The sequence below is a fragment of the Cuculus canorus genome, chromosome Z (genome assembly GCF_017976375.1).
Source record: "Cuculus canorus isolate bCucCan1 chromosome Z, bCucCan1.pri, whole genome shotgun sequence".
Taxonomy (NCBI): domain Eukaryota; kingdom Metazoa; phylum Chordata; class Aves; order Cuculiformes; family Cuculidae; genus Cuculus; species Cuculus canorus.
The window spans coordinates 25039479-25055972 of record NC_071441.1 but is presented as its reverse complement, the minus strand read 5'-3'; the positions used below and the strand labels follow the sequence as shown (position 1 = coordinate 25055972).

The 16494-nt window shown below is 41.4% G+C and overlaps 1 protein-coding gene and 1 long non-coding RNA gene across 7 annotated transcripts in view; both read left to right on the top strand.

Moving 5' to 3' along the window:
- Positions 1 to 16494, top strand: part of SLC24A2 (solute carrier family 24 member 2) — a 275076-nt gene that overhangs the window by 105774 nt on the left and 152808 nt on the right. The gene's annotated exons all lie outside the window — the stretch shown is intronic.
- Positions 83 to 9067, top strand: LOC128850498 (uncharacterized). Of its 3 annotated transcripts, none has more exons than XR_008447918.1 (4): positions 83 to 412; positions 574 to 746; positions 837 to 987; positions 1993 to 9067. It is a non-coding gene; the product is annotated as an uncharacterized LOC128850498 (long non-coding RNA). The 3 variants fall into 3 exon arrangements; XR_008447917.1 differs by having other exon boundaries at positions 83 to 746; positions 1993 to 2122; positions 5045 to 9067; XR_008447916.1 differs by having other exon boundaries at positions 83 to 746.

Sequence of the window (16494 nt, the reverse complement as noted above, 5' to 3'; positions counted from 1 at the left end):
AAGAAAATTGTGTTTGTTTTAGCAAGTCTTTTGTTCTTAGCATGTTGCCATGGTTTTGCCAAGGTGTTGCCTGCAACCAGCCAGCAGAGATAAAGGGTCCAAGCCTACTTCAACATCTTCTCTTTCAATAGGCTTAACCACTCCATAAAAGCTATTCCTTTTAGTAGTTGTATCTTTGGATTGTGGTTTCTTGATTTGGGACTCAGCTGACTGTTCAAGGTTCACATCTTCCATTGTGGTCATGTTTTCATCTCTTCCATTCTCAAGATGTTCCTGCCCTTCCCCAGGTTCTTCCAGCACTGGTGAAGACCTATGCTCCAATTCCCAACTACTCTCAGTCACACAACTCCAAGTGCCACTTATGCCAGAAACCTGCTGGTCAACAGTACTTTCAAAGCTGTGGGACTTACTGGTATGACAGGGTGAAGTTTTAGCCCCAGATAAAGCTGCTGTTAAGATCTTGGTGTCCTTTATCTTCTCATGCTGTCCCTCTTGGTGTCACCTCTTGTTGTCCCCTTCTGGTGCCCCTTGTCCCCTCTTGGTGTCCTTTGGCCCCCCTTGTCCCCTCTGCAGATGGAGCAGATGTTGGGTGCTTTCCAGTGTGACCTGAGCAGCATCAGCTCCAAGATCCGAACCCTCTAGGACCACTCAGTGGCCATGAACCTTCAGCTCCGCAACCACCATGCTGTCTGACGTCACCTGGGCCAACTCCTGGATGAGCTGGTGGTCCCGGCCACCATGATCAGGTGGGACACCACGCCCTGAGGTCCCTCTTTGGTCCCTTGAGGTCCCATCTTGGTCCTCTTTGGGGTCATCTTTGTTGTCCCCCCTGGTAGCACCATCCTAGAGGTGCCGGTGACGGAACCCGAATTCCTGGAGCAGCTGCAGGAGCTCAATGGGAAGGTCAATGTGGTGAAGGAGCAGGCATTTAGGGACACCGTGGCCTGTGCTGACACCGAGCACATTCTGGAGAAGCTCAAGATTAAGGTGAGGAACCTTCAGAAGCCAGAGGAGTTTCTCTAGAGTCAGAGGAACCCACTCCAGATCCAGAGCAACCTCCAGCAGAGCCAGAGGAACAACCCTAGATCCAGAGCGACCTCCAGTAGGTGTAGAGGAACCACCCCAGATCCAGAGGAACCTCCAGTAGATCTAGAGGAACCCATCCTAGTTCCAGAGCAACCTCCAGTAGGTCTAGAGGAACCTCCAGCAGATCCAGAGGAACCTCCAGTAGATCTAGAGGAACCATCCCAGATCCAGAGGACCCCCCCCCAGATCCATAGGAGCCACCTCATATCTATGAAGCTCCCTCAGATCCAGGGGAACCCCCCCTCAGATCCATGGGAACCCTCTCCAGATCCATGTGAGCCCCCTCAGATCCATGGGTACCCTTTCCAGATCCATGGGAGCCCCCTCAGATCCATGGGAATCCTCTCTAGATTCATGGGAACCCCTCCAAGATCCACAGGAGACTCCTGAGATCCAGAGGAACCCCTTCAGACCCACAGGAACCCCTCCTAGATGTGAGGAACCCCCTCAGATCCACGGGAACCCCTCCTGGATGCCAAGAATCTTTCCCCCACCTCCATGGGAACCCTTCTCAGATCCAGAGGAGCCACCTTAGACCCACAGGAACCCCTCCTAGATGTGAGGAACCTTCTCCAAGATCCATGGGAACCTTCTCAGATCCATAGGAACCACCTCAGATCCACAGGAACCCCTCCTAGATGTGAGGAACCTCCCCCCAAGTCGCACAGGAGCCCCCAGCTCCCGAGGAACACCCCCCCAATCCCATCCCTTCATCTCCAAGGCCATCTCCAAGATCCAGGAGTTGATCTTGCAGAACATCGCCTCCTTCTGCAAGCCCATGGCCAACTACCAGATCCCTCAGAACGCGCTCCTCAAGCACTGGTGGGGCAGCCGGGGCAGACAAGGAGGGGTTGGAGAACCTTGGACGTGGTGGGATCCCGTCTTCTCCTCCATCTCCTTCCGAAGGTTCTTCTACCAGTTCCCTGGGCCACGAGCAGATGATGACACAGGAGCTGTGCGAGGCCTACGTGGACACCATGAGCAAGATCTATTTCTCCTACTTAAATTCTACACCAGCCACCTCATGAAGATCCAGGTGGGGATGCGGCACTCCTGTTCTGCTCCACTTCCACTCCTGGTCTGATCCTGCTCTCACTCGGCTCTCGTTCCTGACACGTTTTGCTCTGGTTCAGCTCCGGTTCCGCTCTGATGTCACTCTAATTCCTCTCTGATCCCGCTCCGGTTCTGCTCCTGGTCTGCTCCTGCTCTCACTTGGCTCTCATTCCATGCCAGTTTCACTCTGGATCCGCTCCAGTTCCACTCCCATTCTGATCCTGCTCTCACTTGGCTCTTGTTCCGTGCCAGTTCTGCACTACTACTGCTCTGGTTCTGCTCCTGGTCTGATCCTGCTCTCCCTTGGCTCTCATGCTGTGCCAGTTCCGCTCTGATTCTGCCCCGGTCCTGCTCCAGTTCTGCTCCCATTCTGATCCTGCTCTCACTTGGCCCTCGTGCCATGCCTGTTCTGCTCTGGTTCTGCTCCAGTTCAGCTCTGATCTCACTCCAATTCTGCTCTGATCCCACTACGGTTCCGCTCCCAGTCTGATTCTGCTCCCACTTGGCTCTGACTCTGTGCCAGTTTTTCTCCAGTTCTGCTCCCGGTTTGATCCCGCTCTCATTTGGCTCTCGTTCCATGCCAGTTTCGCTCTGGTTCTGCTCCAGTTCTGCTCCGGTTCCACTCTGATACTGCTATGATTCTGCTCTGATCTCACTAATTCTGCTCCGGTTCCGCTCCAGTTCTGCTCCCAGTCTGATCCTGCTCTCATTTGGCTCTCATTCCGCTCCGGTTACGTTCCCAGTCTGATCCTGCTCTCTTTTGGCTCTCGTACTGTGCCACTTTCACTCTGATTCTGCTCCGATTCCACTCTGATCTCATTCTAATTCTGTTCTGATCCCACTCTGGTTCTGCTCCCTGTCTGATCTTGGTCTCACTTGGCTCTCATTCTGTGCCAGTTCCGCTCTGCTTCTGCTCTGGTTCCACTCCGGTTTCGCTCTCATTCTGGTCTGATTCTGCTCTGTTCTCACTTTATTTCCACTCTGGTTCTGCTCTGGTTCCACTCCAGTCCTGCTCCCGGCATGATTCTGCTCTCACTTGGCTCTCATTCTGTGCCAGTTCTGTGCTGGTTCTGCTCTGGTTCTGCTCCAGTTTTGCTGTGATTCTGCTCTGATCGCACTCTAATTCCACTCTGATTCCGCTCCAGTTCCACTCTGATCTCACTCTAATCCCGCTCCGGTTCCATTCCAGTTCTGCTCCCGGTCTGATCCTGCTCCCACTTGGCTCTGGTTCTGCTCCGGTTCCACTCCTGGTCTGATCCTGCTCTCGCTTGGCTCTTGTGCCGTGCCAGTTTTGCTTTGGTTCTTCTCTGTTTCCACTCCAGTTCCACTCTGATTCTGCTCTATTTCTGCTCTGATCTCACTCTAATTCCACTCCGATCCTGCTGCTGTTCTGCTCCCAGTCTGATCCTGCTCTCACTTGGCTCTCATTCTGTGCCAGTTCCGCTCTGCTTCTGCTCTGGTTCCACTCCAGTTTTGCTCTCATTCTGGTCTGATTCCGCTCTGTTCTCACTTTATTTCCACTCTGGTTCTGCTCCGGTTCCACTCCAGTCCCGCTCCCTGTCTGATCCTGCTCTCACTTGGCTCTTGTTCCACACCAGTTCTGCTCTGGTTCTGCTCCAATTCTGCTCCCAGTCTGATCCTGCTCTCACTTGGTGTCCAGGCCCAGAATGGTCAGGTCTGGGGAGATTCTTTGTTATTCCCAGAGTTAGATTAAGAGACAAATGAGATCAGATTCTGTAACAAAAGGTAGTTTAATAGTTTCAAAAAGAAAGTTTGCATAGAGGCAGAAAGAGAGAGAAAGAAAAGGAAAAAAAGTAAAATAGAAGGTGCAATAGCTACCACCACAGAGCTGCGGCGTCCCATCAGTCTGAATCGACTTCATGTCAGGTGGGGAATTCCACTGGGTGCTGGTAATCATGGTTCTTTTACTGAGGTGTCTCAGCCTTCTCCACACCCTCCCCACCCCCCACTCAGCAGTGGTGCACATGCCCAATACCATCTCTGTGGGGAGCTTGTCCCTGGGTCTGGGCACATGTGCCTGGGTAAGGGTACAAACAGGAGATGTGTGGTTTTGTGGTCGTTGCTGCGACGATGAGGTAAGGCAAGATGTTCCAGCAATGTTGAGGCATCTGTTGCAAACACGGTTTCGACAAAGGCCTTTACGCTTGGCTCTCATTCTGTGCCAGTTTTGCTTCGGTTCTGCTCTGATTCTGCTCTGATCTCACTCTAATTCTGCTCTGGTTTTGGTCCAATCCCATTCTTATTCTGATCTGATTCCACTCTGATCTCTGATTCCAATATGATTCCTCTCCGATTCTGCTCCAGTTCAGATACGATTCCGCTCTGATTCTACTCCAGTTTTGTTCTGATCACGCTTCGATTCTACTCTGATTTCACTCTTAATTCTGCTCCGATTCCGCTCTGATCTCATTCTAATTCCGCTCCGATCTCACTCTAATTCTGCTCCGATTCCACTCTGATCTCACTCTAATTCCGCTCTGATTCTGCTCTGATCTCACTCTAATTCTGCTCCAATTCCACTCTGATTTCACTCCAATTCCACTCACATTCTGATCCTGCTTTCCTTCTGCTCTCATTCTTTGCCATTTCTTCTCCAATACACTCCCATTCCACTTCGATTCTGATCCTGCTCTCATTCCTTGCCATTTCTGCTCCGATTCCTCCCTGATTCTGCTCCAATTTCCCTTCCATTCTGATCCTGCTCTCCTTCTGCTCTCATTCCATGCTATTTCTGCTCCGATTCCACTCTAATTCCGCTTCAATTCCACTCCCATTCTCATCCTGCTCTCCTTCTGCTCTCATTCCATGCCGTTTCTTCTCTGATTTCACTCTGATTCCACTCCAATTCTTATCCTGCTCTCATTCCATGCCATTTCTTCTCCAGTTCTGCTCCACTTCCACCCTGATTTGTCTCAGCTCCCCCTTGCAGTACGAGGAGGTGGCCGAGAAGGACAACCTCATGGGTGTGGAGGACACCACCAAGAAAGATATTCTCCAATTAATGGCATGATGACAAGTCTTGGTCTCCATTTGGGCTTTTTTGGGGGGGTTCCTGGACCTCCTCGTTGGTTCCCTGACTCTGGATTCCCTCGTGGTTCTTCTCCAAGCCCTCCTTAAAGAACCGCAACACCGTCTTCACCTTGGGCAACCGCGGCAGTGTCATCGGTGGCGCTGAGCTAGAGGCTCCCATGGTGATCAGGTCAACAGGATGAGGTCAGCGAGTTGATGTCAATGGGATGAGCTCAACGAGATGTCAAGCAGATGAGGTCAACGGGATGAGATCAGCGGGATGAGGTCAACTAGATGTCAATGTGACAAGGTCAATGGGATGAGGTTGAAGGGATGAGGTCAGCAGGATGAGGTCAGCGAGATGAAGTCAGCGGGTTTTGGATGACGAGATGAGTTCAAGAGGATGAAGTGTGAAAAAATACCTTGAGCCTTTTTACTTCTCCATGCTATCATTCAGTGGGCACTTTAGATAGAGCAATGAATCCTCACTGGATTTATACAGTTGTAATATGGAGCAGACGTCTTCCAAAAATGAAGTTAGACTCTTTGCACCTACCAAAATATAGGTTGCATAAATATAGATCTGTCCTCTGTAAGTAGAGTTGACTTTTTAACATCAGTTCTACAGGATTTAGTCTTTAATAAGAAAACCATTCACACCAAACCCATTTTTTTTTCCTGATAGCTAACATTACCCTTTTCAGTTCTGATATTTGTCACCATTTGTGTCCATAGTACTGCCTTTGGTCCGATTTTCTACTGCACATCTAAAACTTCTGACTGACCTCAATGTTATTACCCTCAAATGCTGTACTGTTACACTCTGATAACCAGCAGTGCTTTTTTTTCCATCATTTCTTACAATACAGTTAGGTTAACATTCTTGTCTCAGCTAGTTCTATAATTCTCACAGTTGTTTTAGAATTTTATATTTAATTCTGCTGTTCAATAATAGAAAAACCCTACCAATATCATGACTCCTACAAGAAATATTACTCTGTCTTTCTAAGCTTTTATCTCATTTCAAATAAAACTGAAATATTTCTACTTTATCTGGCAGAACTGTCCACGAGTCTCCTCTGAAAGTCTATTTTACTGTTTAGGAATTTATAGTGAAGTTCACTGATCAGCTATAATCAGGTTCTAGAAATTAAATTTGTAAAACTTTTTTTTTTACTTAATTAACCTAGAGGCAACAAGATGAGAAATAAGTCCCAAATTATTTGATTCTATACACATACTGAACCATGTACACACATACTGACACTGGGTATACCTATATAAATGTGCACACAAATGAGATGTATAAACCTAGGGCTAATACATTTCTAGGCAGACACATGACACAGCAGTATAACCATGCTAAGAATGTGCAAAGTGAGATCAGCTGGCAGCATGATCTAGATTTGCCAAAGTCCACTCAACTTTTCCATTGGCTATCGAAAGGCAAAGAACATGTTATAAGGTTAGCTAGTTATATGAACTTCCCCTACTCTATTTTTTAATATAAATGTGATTTGTGCTAATTATAAGATACTGTTTCATGCAGCACTAATCACAAATCCCATACTACTAATTTACATTTATTGCATTATTATACTATGTTTTTTTTTAATATATTACTTGATTTTTCAAATTATCCTTTTAAGAAGTAAGGATAAGGGTGATAGAAGTAGCCAGGGGACTCAGGTGCTTGATTAACCCTTCATTTATTACCAAGATCCTAAATTCCTCACCAGTTGCTACCCAGCACTACAAACACCAACAAATCCTCTCTGTTACTACAAATCAAATCCTGAGTCTGCTCTATTGCTGAGACACACCAAGAAAAATGAAGTGTTGAATCCATGGCCTGGTGACCAAGCATGTATCTGGCTTATTGACAATCACAGAATCATAAAATCATAGAATCACTAGGTTGGAAAACACCTCTTAGATCATAGAGTCCAAATGTAAGTGCTGATCTTGTGAGTATTTATTTGGGCACAGAGAAAAGCCAAAGCAATGAGCAGTGCGAAAATTTGTGTTCTCCTGCACTTATGGAGAACTAGGAGGGCTTGGAAGTTGTATGGATAATGTAAACTGAAATAAGAAAATAGTTGTGATTTCTGAGGAGGGAATGTCAAGTCCCATCACAGAGGTGAATGCTATAAAGATTCCCAAATAAGGCAGCACAGAGCAGCTTTCTGCACTCCTCCAACACCAAGGGCATCTCTTTTACATAGCTTATTCACAAAAGTTAACTCCCACCTGACATGGGCCAATATCCTTATATCATGTTGTATTTCACAGAGAGGAACAAACCCCTTCAAACAGGGAACATGGTGAACAGGGACCGAATCACCCTCTAAAAAGATTTGTCTCTCCTGCTGACTGCAGAGGAAGCCTAGTGATAAGCATCACCAGGGTAATGTTTTCTGTGAAAGACCAAGGACAGAACAAAGCTGCTGAATATAACAACTTAATTCAGTAGTAATTGTACAAATACTCAGATCACGACAGCAAACCAACACACACAGGTGTCGTAGTGACAGCAGAGCAGCGATACTGATAAAGCGTTGCTGGCTGCCTGCTTACACCAGGGCTGCTCAATTGCATCGAGCAGCCTCTGCTGCCAAAGCCTGGTGACTTGTTAGAAAGGAATCAACTTTGAACATAACTTTAGTTCGTGATTTTCAAAACCCTTACTCTGATGAAGAATTTAGAGAAGACATCTCTGCACCTCCATTTCTAGTCCATCCGTCTCACAAGTTTGAGATAGCAGGTTTTAAATAAAGAATTGAGTTACTAGCAGCAGATACACATACATACGCGAGTATATATACTAAAATTGGAAAAAAATATATTTCCTTGGTATTTAAACTCTTACCATAACAAAACCTGGTTATATGAGGTTTGTCTTGTAGCAGCAAATTTCCCATTTTTTCTTCCAATTTCCCAACGTTTAAAATTGCTGTTGCATCCTACCTTCTGTACTAGTTCTGCTCATACATGAATTAAACATTCATTACAAAAAGTAAATACCAACATTTTTCAACTGAAAGAATTAAGACAACCTCCATTTGATTAAAATTTTTACAGATAATCTTAATGAAATTTAGAAAGTCCAAAAATTTATTGAATATCCTATCATCTCCTCCTGATGAGACCTTATTATCCTTTGTTGTACAGTTCATAGCAATTCGACCCTTTAAGTTTCACAATGGCTCAAATACTTCAAACTTCTGCCACCACCTCTGGGAGTTATTTCCACAGTCCACCAAAATCAGAATAGTAAAAAAAAAAAATAGATTTCCTAACTTTCATCCTGTATTTTCTCTTTTTTCACTTTTTCTTCCCTGAATCATGGAAACTTGTCAACAAATCTGTCTCACTCAATATTACTGTCGTCTCCTTTTTCTCCTTTGTGATGCTTATGAATTAAGATATGCTAGGCACATAAAAAGCAAGCACATCATGACATCATGGTTGGAAAAGCATCAAATGTAAATAACTTATTTTCTTGCTGCGTTTCGTAGGCAAGTCATAGGAATACTTAGATTTCTGTTTATACACTTTAACATCTATGATTAAGGAGTATCACCAGTACCAGAGTCTTATCTGCTACTGAACCTCACTCTCAGAATATTAAAGCATCATTCAAGGGAATACTGGAATCTGTTCTGGTCCCCTGGGAAACATTTCAAAACCATATCAAGGTGGTTTCCCTGCAGTGAATCTCCTCTTTTTTTTTTATCCATACATTAGATATTTACATGAAAGAAAATCCTGCAAATCCCTTCAGAAGACTACTTTTAAAGGAAACACAGTAGGAATATTCTGTTCTACACAGCAGAAGGATTTCTAGATGCTGTTTTACTCAATCTCACACAAAAAGAGAAAAGTGAAAGCCTAAAACACCCACTCAGCAATTCTGCAGGTCAGTCCTTTCACCTGGTCTTCACCCCTTTATAGTGGCACTGGAACAATCAGCAGAATAGACAGAAGCAATTGTATAGTTTATTTTCTGTCCTGTGTAAGCAATTTAAGAGGGCTAAATAAAGAATTTAATGTTTACTGCTGTGTCTCTGACTCCTTAACAACAAAATCCTGCTTTCAGCACAATTTACAGCAGAGAAATATAGAATAACTAAATGTAAAACAATTAATGAGTACAAATTATGAGGAGCAGACACAAGTACCTGAGAAGAAAGAGACCTGGCAATTTCTAAAAGATATTAACTTCGTTAACATAAAAGAGAAATGGTGAAAACAGAAAAATCAGATTTTAAAGAACAAGAAATGCAAAATAAATGCACAGGATATAAAAGCAAAATTTTCTCTAACACTTGCCAGCATATTGCAAATTTGTCTAACAAATATATAGTCCTCTCAAATTCAACCATATAAACTTAAACAGAAATAGCTGTATGCAGAAAACATTGCAATATATCATGAAATCTGTCTATACTGTGGCACTCCCTTCAACAGAGAATACACAGAGCTACGTATATTATTTCCACACTTCTTTCCATTTCCCTCAAAAATGCACTAAAACTCAAGCTTAAAAAAAAAAAAAAGTGCTAGATAAAAAGTTAAGTAACAGCTGCTATTCCCACTGGACCAATGCCTAAAACCATATTGATTTTTCTCTTTATAAAGTCTGCACGAAGTTAGTCTCCAAACAATTCAGCTTAATAAAATGTAATTGTCTAATAAAAACTGTCTGTGCTATGTATACCTTCACAATCCATAAGTAATACATCTGAAAAAAAAAGGAATAATATGGTAAGGCATAGACTCCAATGGATAACATGATAGAATACATCAGCAAAAGAGACATGGTTTTCTTTTTTACATTAAGTTTATTTATATATTTTCTTCTAAGACAGATTTCTATGTTCAAAAACATACAAAATGCTATGTTTATAATAGGCTACTAGGAATAACACTTAATAATCACGTGTCATCCATCCATTATGAAACTTACCTTACTAGTTTGTAATGAAATCTTAATGAAATCTTGGTGATATTCACTTAATATTTCTATTCCAGAAAACACTTCAGGTCTCCAACAAAACATTCAGGCAATCTGTACTTTCTTCCCTTGAGTGTTCCTATACTGTTCACTTGTTCGGTGCCTAAAACACTCCATAAATATAATTTATTTCTGCAGCATTTCTCACATCAGTATCTGAATGATCTAGAATCATGACTGCATCATTTTTGTCATTGAAGTAAACATCCTCAGTGAACAGACAAGAATAACACAAAAGAAAAAAGTACACTGCTAACCTCAATTTGTTAAGCTGACCAAGGGACCATGTGCATCAGGACAAGCTTCTCCCTCTCAGCCACATCTACACCCAGCTGTCACTCCAATGAATTGACACAATCACACCTGGGGGAAACTCAGCACTTTCTCCAAAGGCTCTCAGTGTTAGGTGGCAGATGAGAACTGCCGTGTGATGGAGGGTTCCCCCTTTCCTCTTTATGCTGCTTGCCCCTCAGTCTCTGATGCTGGTTTTATCACCTGGAGTCAGTAGAATGCTACTATCAAACCAGCCATCAGTGATGCTGTGGGTACACTTTCTAGCAGCTTCAGGCAATATTCTGCTGTTATTTTTTGATCCAGAGACTTGTCACACTTAGTTCCCCTTTCCACTGTGCTGTCTGCTCACCACACTCTGTTGTTCAACTCTTGATAAAGGAAGGGTTGTGATACTTCTGTGACAAGGAAAAAGAAAAACTTAAGACAAGCTATAAGGAAATGCCACACTTTTAATTGGACACTGATTCTATAGGGGCTCTATCTTTAAGTGACTTGAAATAGTGAAAAAATATTACTAACTTTACAACTTTTCCCTTTGCTTTTTAGAGACTTTGTGGGAACTACAGATATCTGAGAGCTTTTTCAAAGGTCACAGCATAATTTATAATAGAAAGCATTATCAAGTGCAAATATAACTGTTCCTGTCCCGTCCCACTCTGATCTTTTTAATTCATTGAAAATACTTATTTTCTGAATACATCATAATGAGAATTACAAGGGAAGGCAAGAAACAGCTAAATTTACACATCTGGAATGCAAATCATTTGGTAAAGAACAATATTCTTATCAAGTTTCACGCAAACTTGTGTTTGCTGTTGAGAAAACTCTTCTGGACTGCAGAAATGCAGCTATGTTAAAAAGCAGATATAAAAAGCAAATGCCAAAAACAAATGCCCATCTCACTTCCTACAGACTTTCCTTTTCTCAAACATCAACACTTCCCTCAGCATATGCCCCCATCAGCAGCCAGCACCTGATATGGATACCAGATGGAACAAAACGTACCTCTTAATTTCACTCAGAAATTTTTATTTTTATCAGAATCCCAGTGATAACAGCACTTCTTCAGCTGCATCAAAAACTACGTGAAACAAGCCTGCTCAGAGAATATCTAAATGACATAAAACAGCTGTGGTCACTCATTCCACATCTGCTTTGAATGGCATTTCCATTGCAGATTCAATGAAAGAAAAATGGTACATAGTTAACTTCACCAATATGCTTTGTGAGATCACTTTTTTCCCCACTTACAAAATTAATATAAAAAAAAAGTAAAGAGTTGCATTCAAAAACTGTACAGGAATTAAATTGGAATTTGAACAACTCTAGGCATAACTTCAAAATAAACCTAATTTCTTACTCAAGAAAAAATAAAGATAATGGAAACATCTAAGACAACCATATATTCTCATGTCTCTAAAAACTGTGCTCCTGTGCACTGTGTACAATGATTTAGCTACATTATGAAAAAAGGTGAAGGTCAAACTGCACCTAAATATCTCTTGTCATTAAAGTAACTTAAATAACCTACATTGGCTATACTCAACTGCTCTCTGATAATGGTTTATTCTTGAAGGAGCTAAAAACATTAATCGCTTTTCTGAAAACATGGAAAACTTAAAACAAGTGAGCTTTTTTGCTGTTGCCAGACCTCAGATAATGCAGACGCCATCTTCGGGAAGATCCTGTACCACTGCGTTAAGTAATTTGTTTGAAAAACCTTCCCTACTGCACTTAGAAGAGTTACTGAAGAGCAATCTGACTGTGAGAAACACTCCAAGTTTTAGCAGAGATTAGTTACAAATTCCCATAATCAAATTGAACAGTATTCAGTCTTTCAGGAGGCTGTAAAGGAGACACTTCCATTTACCACTACACATTCCAAGAAGGTTAGAAAATTAGTATAACCTACCTAACCCAACATCAATTTAAAGGGTCTATTGATTTAGCTTGTACCTGAACTGTAGAGTGGTTTTCTCAAGGAGAATTACAATATGAAACCACTTATCAAGGACAAGTCCACTCTTTTTCAGTGGTGCATTTTACCTTAGAGAGTTTCTACCCAGGTGTTTAACTAAAGCAAATATGCATGAAGGATTTTAATTATACTGAATTATGATAGTACTACATATGACAAAGGATTAGTTACTTACAGGGTGAGAGTTGTATTTAAAGTATTCCTGTTATCATTTGTGCTGACCACAAAATCTGGGGTATTGACCTTCTGATAATTGTCATCGTTTGCTCCCCCCATCCAGGGAATGATCTAGAATGAAAAAAAGAACCCAAAAAACCAGAAAGTGACAGCTGCATTTTCAGCCCAACTGCTCCTTCTACCTAGTGCGCATTCTTACGTGAAACCAAGAAAGGAATTGTACATGGGAAAAAAAGCCTTTGCACATATTACCATATATATTTATATCTAAAAATGTACCAAGCTAAAATACAAGGTATTTCCTTCGTATTTCTTTTTCTTGAGAGTCAAACTGAAAATACTTGAAATCCTACAAAAATATGCTTTTTAATAACATAGTTTTAATAACATAGTTATATGTACTATTCATTATCATAGCAAGACTCTTATTTCTTTCAATAACTTCAGAGAAGCAGAGGCGATGTAGAGCCTTTAAGACATATTTACACACTGGCAGCAGAATCTATAAAAAAATGCTTACACATACAAAGTCACACATTCCTATGTAGCCCAGAAATCAAAAGTTATATTTGTGATAAAAGACTTCAGACACTCATCCTTCAAACTCTCAGTCTTCACAATTTATACTACAAGCAACACCCAGCACAACTGTGCCCTTGTACATGTGCAGAAAAGCCAGGACTAGGAGGCATGACTCCAAAAGCATTATTGAGATAAGAACTTGAAGAATCCAATTCTTACACAGTTACTCAAAGCCTAACCCATCTTTCACCTGTAATTTTTGTTCCCTGTTCTTGTTGCATGACTTGGCAAATACATTTTTCAGGACGTAAACATTGTGCTTGTCTGTAACAGCTTATTTATGGCACGCAGTTCAATTACTGAGACTGTTATTAAGATCAAATAACTGAAGCACAACAGTAGCAAAATGAGATGGCAGACCAGCTCAGACCAGCAGGACTCTTCTCTGGACAGAGATTATTCTTATCTGCATACCATACATCCTTACCCATATATCAGGTTTTCAAAGATGTTAAAAACATGCAAATAGGAAAAGGAGTTGCAGCACATTAATTACCGCAAAGAGACTGACTTAACTATCATGTCAACAAAGTGGTTGACATTGACCTCAGTGGAAGCTGCATTAGGAGCTACACAATGATCTGTGACTTTCTATCTGGATGAATACTTGCGTGTCAGTAATTTGTCTTCACTTAACATTAAAAGTGGTTATTAATTAATACCAAAAGATAGGCTTTAAAGTCAAAGTTGGTTGGGCATCACACCATCATCATAAAAATTTTGTGGCAATCATTGTAATGGCAACTCCAATGTGAGTCAAGAGCTTTCATTCTGGAAAAAAACAACAGATAATTCAGCAAATTAAGAGCAATAGAATGCTAACTATCTTAATGCAGTTCCTCAGAAATTATGCTATGCACAAACCCCTGCATTTTTCCGATAACACACTCTCCAGTAATAAAATCAGACAACAACTGAACATTATATACACATTTCGTACTCTTGAAAGGACAGTACCTTTTGAAATCTACTTCAATGGGACAGATCCAAATGTCTTGTAGCATAGCATTTGGTGTTTATGTTATAAATCTAGTAGCAGACTCACCAAGAATTACATAGTCATCACAGAACTCGGGGACTGCTGTTTATCTTACTATCTTCTGTTTATGTTATAAACAACAATTTGCAATTCTTATGCTTACACTTGTTTTGTGATTAATTTTACAAAGGGAAAGGGAGAAAACAGTAGCAATTTTACTATTCATTCACTTTTTCCTTATGGCACTTCATGACATGAAATAGTGATTAGACGTGTACCTTCCTCTATCAGCTGCACAATTTTGACTTTATGAACCCAAAATATGATGACATTTCCCTTGTTTTCCTTACATAGCCTACTAAAGTAATGCATGCTAGCCTAAAACACAATGTTCTTTTTTAAAACTATTAATTTCTATTTATATCTGCAGTAGTCTTATTGTTAACTAAAGCTATTTCCACTGTTATTACAGCTGCATGTGCCTATGGAAACCAAGGACTGATGCTACATTCTATCGTGTTAGATGACCAGAATTTTTCCAAAGAGAGCTTATACTGCACTCAAAAGATCATCTTGAAAATTTAGCTAGATTTTTACTTCAAGCAGGGAAATATGAGAGGAAAGCACAAAGTGGCTTGAAGGAAGAAGTAGCAACAAACCTACAGAGGCACAAGCAAGAGAGCTACACCCATCATATACAACAGCCCAGTTATTAGTATGTAGGAGAGCTAGGTTCATATTTTCAACTCCTTTAGCTCTTGTTCTGACAACAATGTAAAGCAAGTGGGTTTTAAAGCACTTAGAGGCGACACATAGTTCTTGCTACACCTTCCTTATGTTATTCACACATTATAGAGAATTAAATGCTCATCCTGGCAGGAGTACAACAATCTCATCCCTCATGAATGATTCTTTCAAAAAGAAAGAGAACACCATTCTCAATGTATTAGCCTATTTGTACAAAGCAGAACAGCTATAAATAAATGGGATTGACAGGTGCTTCACGTTCTCACCTTTCAAAGTAACTGATTAGCTTCATATTTCATATGTTAAGTTTTAACTGTAGTACAAGTACACAGCCTGTGTAACACAGAACACTTCAAGGATTTTGTAATATTGGAGACTGGGAGGTTAGGAAAAAGGAAATATAATTTATTTGATCATAGTTGTTGTTTGGCTAAGGAATCAAATATAACTGTTCATTCTACCTCACTAATTTTAACCCATATTCAAAAGTCTACGCTTATAAATATGTTTATTATAGGCTCTAAGGCTAATGTTTATTACCATAATTTGTTAGTTAATGATCCAGACCTTAGGTGCCTAATATTTTGTACATAAACCTACTCCAGGCATCCTTAGCCTGCAGGTTCCTGGTAGGCAAGCAACTTACCTCCTAAGGTACCATCAGACCACCTTTCTTTGTTTACTTAACAGCCTACAACCTACAATTCCCCTTTCTTTGTTTATAACATTTCAGTTCAGGAATTTTTTTTTTCTTTTTTTTTTTTTTTTAAGAGCTGTCTTCATTTTCTCCTGGAACTTCTTTTCTTGGGCCTGTAATCTCTCATTTAGCTCTTCAGCTTCGGTGTACTAGCTGCTCAATTTCTTCTTTGTGCCCATTAACATAACTGCAATTTTTTCCTTAGCTTTAACCTTTTCTAACTTTTCAGCAATTCTTACTTGGCACTCCATTTTTTTCAAAATTAATACCACTTTTCGCAGACATCACACACCCCATCCCCGTCCTGTTCTCAGTTGCTCACCTTCGTACTGCTTCAGTGCTTCTCACTGGCTTTATATCACATTACTGCTTCACTGCTTCTCACTGGGTTTATCATGTACTGCTTCAGGTTTTTTTTCTGGTAATGTTTATAATGCCTGGTGTGAGAGGTGAATGTTGGATGGGTGCTGGTTTAGAGACTGGAGTAGGAGATGGTGGTCTTTGTTTTGACACAGTAGGTGAAGGTGTGCGAATCTTCTGTCTAGCTGTAGAAGGTGATGGAGGATGCATCACCAAATCAGCAGGAGAAAGGGATCTTCTAGGGCAGACACAGATGGCGAGGGAGGACATCTTAGCCAAGAACCTAGGAATGGTTTTTCTGTCTCAAATTTCTGGGTTGAATCTGGTGAACTGGCATCTGATGAAGATAAAGAGGACTTCAATCTGTAGATGCTACGACAGCGCATGGGCACTTTAGGAGTTGGCACTGGGGAACTGACGGATCTTGTCCACCAGCCGATAATGAGGAAGCACTTTTATTCCTAGCTAAGGAGGCCTGTGTGGGGGTGAGAAGG